The sequence below is a fragment of the Schistosoma haematobium genome, chromosome ZW (genome assembly GCF_000699445.3).
Source record: "Schistosoma haematobium chromosome ZW, whole genome shotgun sequence".
Taxonomy (NCBI): Eukaryota; Metazoa; Platyhelminthes; class Trematoda; order Strigeidida; family Schistosomatidae; genus Schistosoma; species Schistosoma haematobium.
The window spans coordinates 67,401,991-67,410,521 of NC_067195.1; the positions used below are offsets into that span (position 1 = coordinate 67,401,991).

At 32.2% G+C, this 8,531-nt stretch overlaps 1 protein-coding gene across 1 annotated transcript in view; it reads right to left on the bottom strand.

Moving 5' to 3' along the window:
• The window catches only part of MS3_00010470 (uncharacterized protein), a gene marked incomplete at both ends in the record, with an annotated part of 63,409 nt that overhangs the window by 40,503 nt on the left and 14,375 nt on the right, over nt 1–8,531 (bottom strand). The window lies entirely within an intron of this gene.

Below are 8,531 nucleotides of genomic sequence, written 5' to 3' on the forward strand. Positions count from 1 at the left end.
ATAACCTGGTCACAAGGCGACAAAGTGGAATAGAATAAGGCTTCTTTGAAGGTATGACAACGTAGTTGATTGTCTACGTTTGATTAGATCAAACTGTTTATTCCCACGTAGATAGAAATATGTCCCTTATTTGTCATAAATGTCATTTCTTTCCGACAAGAAACTAGCTTTATGTCCTTAAGTTATTTATCTACTTTAATTTTTGTCGTTCTGGCCTTAGAACGGTTTCGGCATGGCGTGGAGGAAAGTAAAAGTATTCCGTAGATTTTATAATTATTACTCATATTAATGTATAACAGAAACTCTATTATGACCAAATTTTCGTGTCCTGATATATTTGTGTGGATGAGAGATTAATCAGTCTTACGGCTATAAAGCATATCAGTCTATAGCTTCGCAAATTCTGAATGTGACAAGTAGAGTTTGCCTACTTATTTCTGTCTTATTCGTCCCGGTAAAATCGTGCAATTAGCTCGATAGTTGCAGAAGTCTCTGCTATATAATCAGATTTTGCAGTGAACCCGATTGTCTTGATTGGTTTTAGTTGTAGTATAGGAGTTATGAACGATAGCCCTTAACAGATGACATGGCTAGGATTTCTCCGCAGAAAGCGTTACGTCTTGAGTCGATATCTTATAATCATCTTGCAAAAACTTCAAGATAAAACTAATGGTTGCCTAGGACTTACGTAAAACTGCTAATGTTTTTTTTGTTCACTTCATTTAATGTAGAACGTTACTTAATGGTGATCAATTTCGCGTAATGAGAAATAACTGTCAACCTAATTTTCAGCAAACGAAAGTTCTATGAATCAACAGCGAGTGCAAAGCAATTTTGAAAAATAGTTAAAGGATTAATTTACTAACTTAAATTTATTATTTGAGAGGAAATGTCATACTAGAGTATTATTCTTAGATTGGGTGATATTCGATATACAAATTTAAATGACGAAAGCAAAAAGAGATTTGAGATAGTACAAGATTATGTCATATTCCTACAAATGGCATCGTTTGCTGTTTATGTTGAAGTAATAAACAATATTACTGTAAGAACATGAACACTGAAAAATGAATTTTCAAAAATTCAAAAACTTATATCAGAAACCAAACTAATATTTCATTGCTTCACATATGCACTGAATAAAAGTGATTTGTGTACAACTTTTTTTCACTGACTATTTCACTATCTGAAGTTGCTATCAGTTTACAATTTCTGTTATAATTTAACCTGCTTTGCTTTTATAAATATATGAATCTGAATAAGTATTTTTATACCAAATCTGTTAAATCAGCAATTATCACTTCTATTAATTTACTTATCGAAACACTGATTCTTTAAACAGAGAGTCACAGTGAATGTTTATAAACGTAAAGTAATGAGGATATGGAACTTGACAGATTACAACTATTTTTGAAATAAAAACACAGTCAACAAACAAAAACATACTTTCTTAATTGCGTTGATTAATTAATAATTACCGAAATTACACAGGATAAAAACTGTATGATCCTACTGAATTTTAGGATAAATTTCAGTAAAATAGAAGTCCCTATGGAGAAGATTTGTAGCTCAGGTGGATGAATTTGATGGAGTTTTGTTCTTTGAGCTGGATGGTTTGATCGTGGAGCTTCCATCGTTCATCTGAACGACATCATTAGCACAAACTTCAGATAGAAGTGAAGTGTTCAAATTTCTCTATATGCGTTTCACAGCTTGTACTGTACACCTCGACGTTGACCAAAACTAAGGAGTAAACAATGACAAACTTAAGGTCAGTAAGACCCAATCAAGATCAAGGTGTACAGAACAAGCTGTGAAATGCATGTGGAGAAATTCGAACACTTCACTTCTATCTGAAGTTTGTGCTGATGATGTCGTTCAGAAGAACGGCGAAAGCGCCACGACCAAACCATCCAGCTCAGAGGACAAAACTCCATCAAAAGTCCCTATTCAAAGATTTAGATAGAAAAGTAAAAAAACAAATAAATAAATAAATAGAAATCAGATTGAAGTAAATAACTTCTCACATAATAGGTAATTGTAAATTTACTTAACTTACTGGAAAGCTAATCAATTAAAGGAGTTATATCTTAAAATAGAATCGGAAACATTTTTTTTAATAATATGAGAATAACTCCATAACTGATAAACAGATAACATTATGTTTGTCAGTGTTTAAAATAAAACGAACTGGTAACCGCGCATGAATTATACGTCTTTTTTTAGAGATATTTAATTCACCACTGTCTTGTTATCATAAATATTCGGAAAAAGATTGACTTGTTTTAAATATATATTTCTAAATGTGACTTGCATTCTGAAGTTTTATTACTATAATCTGAAGTAAAATAATGTCATAACACTACTTGTTGTGTGCATCATACTGTAATATCCTTATCCCTAGCGAATGTATTACGTAATACAGTCGTCAATTAGAACACTGACTTATTGACGTATAAACTAGAGCAGTAGTGAACAAGAACACAAGTGGGGGACGATCGAAAGTGCTTAAACCCGACATTACAGCACATCTTAATAAAATCTGAGAATTACACAGTAGATATTTAATTTGCAAAATATCAATCAATTGTCTCAAATTGACCATTCCTCTTGCGAATATCAGTCAGTCGTCTCAGATTTCATTGTTCCTGCGTTTTCATACCAATTACTTTCTGTTCCAGTTCTTTCCTATTCGACCTTCTTCTGCCAGACATTCTAATTCCGACTATCGTTATATATTACTCATATCGATATAAGTAGTACACATCGCAGCACGAGCAGCCTAGAGTCCTTATCAGTGCTTCTTGTCCAGCCCTTCCTGGTGAGTTCGATATACCAATATCAGCCTCCGCTATATAAATCATGTGTTACAGACATAAACAGTTTATATACAAGTAGATCCTAGCAGGTACCATTCACTCGTTCTTCGTCCGGATATAACATAGTGTTTCAGTAAAGTTAAATTTGTTCGATCTATCAATAAGCTAACAAGGGTGAACGTAACTAAACTTCATTTTGTCATTCTTTTATATAAAAGGAAATTTTGGAATTATTAATTATTAACAGAATATGCATAAATATTATTAGTTAAACGAGAAAAAAGTAAACGGTAGATTAATTTTATTTCAATTAATCATTGTTTTCATTAAGGAAATCCGACTATTTATAATATTGAGCAAGTAAAAAGCACAAATAGTTTGGAGTAGTTATGCATTCAAGATCTAGATAAAGATGAAACGTAAACAAGTGTTCACCTTTACAGTTGAACTTTATTCATGTAACTGTGAAGTTATTTTGGTCAGAAATTTTATCTTTTAAAAACGTTCAGCTACAATCTTCACGATTTCCTACCTTTCCTAATAATATTCATGAAAGACATTTATGTTTACTACAGTGTTTTAGTGCGACAATACTAAGGCTGCTTTTCTACGTATATTTCTCCTGAATCTATTGTACAATGATGTAGGATGTGAAATGATATGCTAAAAGAATGTGTATAATGCTTCTTTAAACAACTATTACGAAGTAAGAAAATCTTACAGTTTCATAACATCCATACGTCTTTAAGCTTTGGTGGTTATATTTCACTGCGATGTTTCATAACAGTTTAAAATGATGCTCATTTTATCTCTAACCTTAAAGGTAATATGATAACTTACTGAGGAAAAATCTTGCTGACCAAAAGTCAAAAGAAAATATTCTTTGATTCTCAAAGTTAGTTAAATGGTTAAAGCTCTAAAATTATTCTCTATTATTAAGTTAAAATTTAGTCTAAACTGGTTTGAAGTGACAATCGAAAAAATTTTCATTATCTCTGAAAGCAAGGATAATAAGTTAGAAGGAATTCTTTGAGTGAAATATCCATTTTGAAACCTTTGAAAAACTTGTTATGTATATGAGAAACAACATTTCAGAGTTTAAAACAGTTGAACTTGTTAAACTACCTATCACCCCGCCCTTAGATAATAAACAAGAGATATATAAAACGAATGCATTTATGTTTAAATATAAATGGTATAAGTTAACATTAGTGAGAATTCCATAGATCATAGTGATTAGCAAACTATAAGCTCATTTTTTGTTTTAAAAATAATTCAATAAGAAATCGTCAACTATTTGAGTAAGATGAAATAAATATTGTGATTAATGGCTTTTTTTTATTCCTTTAATTTATTGATTAAAATAAGATAAACTGATATCCTTATATGATTGTAGAAACTTTACTTGTCATATAACAGAATAAAGTTATCTTCTCTAACATTCCCAAGCTGTCACTCCAATAAGATTATTAAAATACTTTCAATTCACTTAATATGAACTTTATAGAAAATTGCTCTTTAAACAAATCATTTTTATCTGATGAATAATTGATTTTAATAGTTGAAATCATGAGTCAATTGGAGCTAGATCACCATGGAACACTTGGAAGCACTGGACGGCCGTTTCGTCCTAGTACGGGACTCCTCAGCAGTGCAAATCCACTACCCCGCCCTGACAGATTCGAACCCAGGACCTGTCGGTCTCGCGCGCGAGCGCTTAACCTATTGAGCACTAAGCTGGCATCCAATGGTGTTAATGTCTAACTTCAACTAATCGAAGAAATTGAGCAACACATCCATTATTGTCTTTAGTGAGTTACTATCTGACAGCTGACCCGGTTGAACTCCACTGGTCACTGCTCTAACTAGAACTGCAGAAAATACTTCTTGAAGCCAGTCACTAGTGAGCATGTGTTGATTAATATCAGAAGGGATTTTGTGGATATCATAGTAAATTTAATGGTTGAGATCATGAGTCAATTGAAGCTAGACCACTACGGAAAACCTGGAAGCACTGGATGGCCATTTCGTCTTACTGTGGGACTCCTCATCAGTGCAGTCAACTACTTCCAGGTTTTTCATGGTGATCTAGCTTCAATTGACTCATAATTACAACTATTAAAATTACTATAATATCCACAAAGACCCCTTCCGATAATAATTGATTATTTGACTTACCAGTAATTCATGGTCATAAGCAATTCGATAGGTAATTTTCTGTTACTGAGTACAATATAATAAAGAATTATAATAATCAGTTTGTATTATTTGTAAACTTTATTTTAAACAACTTTAAAAAATCTTTTATCCATAGAGCTCATTATCACAAATAAACCAGACAGAAACAATACAATGTAAACAAAAAATTAGTGAACAATAATTGTTAAGCTAATTTCAACTAACACTTTTCTCATAAATAAGAATAATTTCTATTTTTAGGAAATTTTTTTGTTTTAATCATCTATGGGTAAACTGTTTGTTTGAAAACAAAATTATTATTAGCCAACAATAAAAACAATTTTCTAGTAGAATATAAAAGAAATATTCAAAGTCATGTAAAATATGTAAATGATTGAAAAAAAAAACTGTTTTGAGTATTTCATCGGTTCATAAATCAACTAAATTATTCAATCAAAAATAGAATTTCCGTAAACCAGAGTATGTATGTAATGAATGAGAACTCAGGTGAGGACAATCGATTGTATTTGGATATAAAATTACAGAGTCTCTTGGTAAAATATGAAAACCATACACTGAGATAGTGGGGAAGATTTTTAGAAGCTTGGCACTCAGGTCAATCAGCAATAAACAAACACATTGAAATCGATGCAATTTATCAACCGATCAGAAAAATTATGCAGAACCATAGGAACTAAAATCAAACCAATGGGAGATACAAGCAAAAAAAGAAGTAAACAATTATAGATTTAAAGTCAACAAGAACCAATCAACATTGATGTGTACAGGACAAGCTGTGAACCACATGTGGAGAAATTTGATTACTTCACTTCTAACTGAAGTTTGCTTTGATGACGTCGTTTAGAAGAACGATGAAAGCTCCACGACTAAACCACCCAGCTCAGAGAACAAAACTCTATCAAAACCATGTTTCATCTGCGAATTTCCATCATCTGTCCACATTTTGTTTTCTATTTTCCATTCTATTCTCTTCAACTCGATCTTCTTAGCCTTCTGCCGCCAGGTTTTCCAATTCCCATTGGTGGTACATACTGCTTATGTCTGCTAACCTAAGTAGCATACACCACATATATAGTACACGTTTTGATGTTTTGCTCTCAGTTCAATACAAATGGCATGGAAAAACAACCCACAACTAAGATTATGAACAGTCGTCATCTCTTTGGTTAATGGCTATCATGTGTGAGCTACTCTCAAACACTAGCATCACAGTATACCATACTGGCCAACTTAAAAGTATGTTTGAAAAAGGAGTACTGAAATACATTGAAAGGTGAGAACTTCCTAGTTGTGTCTCCGGAGTACTAATCGTGTGTGACGATTTAACTCAATTGTCTGGTGGATAATATGTTAGGATTTAAAGCACTGTCCGATTTGTATTGTTTACATATTATTCTTCATTCTCATTAAGCTATTCTCATGAACTTCAATCTTTTTCCGGTAACTAGACCGAATGAAATCCTTTGATACTTTTATTCACATATTATTTCATTGTAGTTAGCTTATGTTTGTTTATTCAAATAAAAGAAAGTCAAATATTTCTACTTAACAGTTGGATGTAAGTATATTTGTTTGTAAATAACGTTATCTTAGGAATAGAGTTGCTTAGTTAACAGCTTATTTCCTAGGTGATAATGAACAAACAATCAACACATCATAACACAATCGATGAAATAATACATGGGATAAATTGAAACGAAAGATTGATTCTTCTAGCATGATTGTGATATTTTCTAATTAAATTCTCATTATATAAACAATAGGTAAACAATCATCATAATTCGTTTTCCCAACAGACTTGGAATGTTAGATACTTTAGGTTGTACATTGTAGAATATTTATTGAAACGTAAAAATAAATCAAAACTCCAAGATTTGGTGCGATTTCATATGATCTTCTTATTTTGATAACTTTCATAGCCGTTAAAAATGTAATGTCACCAAGTAACAGTAGCGTTTGAAGTAAGGATCTTAGGTCCTAGTTTAATCATAAATATCAGTAGTGTAAATTAGCTGATGAGCAACAATAGGAAAGAATTGCTTGTTTTAACTTCTACTACTAATCACTATCTAGAAAACCTAACTGTTGGAGAGATCCAGAAAACTCCTCAAAAAAATCCAAAAAGTCTCTGAAAGTGCTGAGAAGCATCTTGTCCAATCAGTAATAAATAGAAATTTTGCCATAAACATCTAAAAAGTGAAAGGTCACATGTTTAGTTCCTGACTGGATAATTTCCCATGTTGTAGCGTTCTAGAATTTTCCGGAAACACAAGGCCATCTGAATTACTATAAAAAATCCTAGATTTTCTGCACATAAATGAACCTTTAGAGTAAAGCAGATCTTTCGTATTTCGCGCCTTTTCTCTTGTATTCAAGTCGCTGTGTAGATTTAACCTGATGGTTACTAGAAGAGTTTAGGAACCGAATCTAGAAGACTTATTACTAACAAAGGTAAAATAACAGGCATATTCACCAACAGAAACTGATCAAATCTGTTCTTGAAAATCAAAAAAAGAAAAAACTCCAGTCCTTACAAATAATAATCATAGATTAACTTGTGAATTAAATGCAAATAATCACTAGAATTGATAGACATTTCAAGGTGGCTAGTCATGACAAAGTTTCTCAGAGTTAGTTATTATGGGTCAATAATCACAATGAAATAGAATAAGACCCATATTGCCTTGACTGGTCTAAAATTTTCGTATAAATATTCATGTATATTAGAGTAAAGCCTGATGATGATCTAATTGAAAACAATTGTTCGCTTATATGTGTTGTTCTAATTTTCACAATGGGAATCTTTAATATTTTTAAGGAAAGATGGATAGTGGCTAGCAATGGAATCCATGACGCGCGTTTCGTCCTAAGTGGACAACGCGATAGCGTTTGAAGCAAACAGTACTAGGTTCGAGTCCCAGAGTGAACATCAACTCTGAGATGCTGGTACATCCATCTGGCGAGTCCCAAATAAGACGAAACACACGTCCTGGATTCCACTGCTAGCCACTATCCACCATTGCTTGACGTACTTGTCGTTTGTACTTTTTTTCTATGCTTTTTATATTTTTTTACTAATCGTTTGTTTATAATTTTATTATTGCACATAATTATTATTTCATTACCGATTAATCCCAGTCTTTGATTGTTCGTGTGAAATATCAGTTATTCCAACCGGTTTCGAAATGTCTTTAGTTTCACAGAATAATCATTTGAGTTTTATACTTTACTGTTATATGTATTGACTAGATGGAAATGACAAATTAAACCTTTCTGAATTTCGTTTGGAGCAGATAACTGTAATATCAATAGATTTATCATTACGTTACTCGTGCTAAAAACGTTCACCTTTTTACTAACGTTCATGACTTATTGTTCTATTTCTAAATGTTATCACTTATATCACCACAAAAATTAATTTATCTTGGTTGGAAAGGCGAAGTGAACGAAGCAAAATGACGAGCAGTGGAGGCTTGTGAGCCGACTCCACTTGATCAGGCGTTAATCAATATT